The 1,180-nt window shown below is 43.6% G+C and overlaps 1 non-coding gene across 1 annotated transcript; it reads right to left on the minus strand.

Moving 5' to 3' along the window:
* Positions 1 to 829: 829 nt before the first annotated feature.
* Positions 830 to 936, minus strand: LOC145162057 (small nucleolar RNA R71). The gene has a single exon (XR_013738913.1). It is a non-coding gene; the product is annotated as a small nucleolar RNA R71 (small nucleolar RNA).
* Positions 937 to 1,180: the final 244 nt, after the last annotated feature.

The raw sequence follows: 1,180 nt of genomic DNA on the forward strand, positions 1-1,180 counted from the left end.
TAATAATTATCAATTTTTAGAAGTTTAGTAAGTATTTTGTTGTTTTTGCTCTGAACTCGCTGAGTGCAATCGAAGCTACTCGGCGAGTCCATCGCTGTTACACAGTTTCGTTTTTCATTTTATTTTTGTTCCTTTTACGCGTTTTACTTGTTTTGTTTGCAGGCATTACATGACCAGAGGATCCAACACGCCCTTGGTTCCTCCACTTGAAGATCCAGAATCCGCTTTGAGGAAAAACAAAGGCAAGGGGGTTGAAAGCTCTAATACACCTAAGAACTCACCCTTGAAGAATATCAGATCTGTCTTTAGCAAGAAGAAGAGCAGTAAATCAGGAAGATCCAGCATTTCCTTGGCAAATGAAGACCCAATCAAGGAGGACATTGAATACAACTCCGAATCCGAAACCGAGGAAGAGAGCGACTTTGAAGGAGAACTAGCTAACCCCATGGCTAACATCGATGAAGTTCCCATGGGGGAATGGAAGAAGAGAATACGTGACGATACCGGGCTGGGACTTGTGCAACCCGTAATTCCCGCAACTGCCAACTTTGAGCTTAAAGGTCACATACTTGCTCAACTAAAGGAGATTTCCTTCTACGGTAAAGATCACGAAGATGCCTATAAACACTTGGATGAGGTCAACGATGTAGTTGATTATTTTAATGTTCCAAATGTGCCTCGCGAGACCCAACTGCTTCGTATGCTTCCCGTCACATTCAAAGGTGCTGCAAAGGATTGGCTCAAGTCACTCCCTCCCGGATCCATCACTACATGGGCTAAGATGAAGGAAGAATTTATTGATCAGTTTTGCCCACCTTCAAAGATAGCCAAGTTGAAGAAAGCTATTGCCAACCTTGAACAACAAGCTGGAGAGTCCCTTTATGAGGCATGGGAGAGATACAAGGGCCTACTAAGGAATTGCCCACATCGCGATCTTAATAGCCAACAAGAACTCTCCATTTTTTATGATGGGGTAAATGTGACTACAAGGCAGCTTCTTGACTCGCAAGGACCGCTCACCAAGAAGCCACCCCCGGTGATCAAGGAATTAATTGAGGAATTCTCTAAACATTCTAGAGAATATCATAACCCACGGAATGAAGTAAGTAGGGGGGTGGTGAACACTGTAAACGATAGCATGGCGGCAATGATGGCTAAACTAGATAGTTTAGATCGGAGG

This window comes from Lactuca virosa, chromosome 2 (assembly GCF_052849685.1).
Source record: "Lactuca virosa cultivar CGN04683 chromosome 2, Lactuca_virosa_CGN04683_v6, whole genome shotgun sequence".
Lineage (NCBI taxonomy): Eukaryota > Viridiplantae > Streptophyta > Magnoliopsida > Asterales > Asteraceae > Lactuca > Lactuca virosa.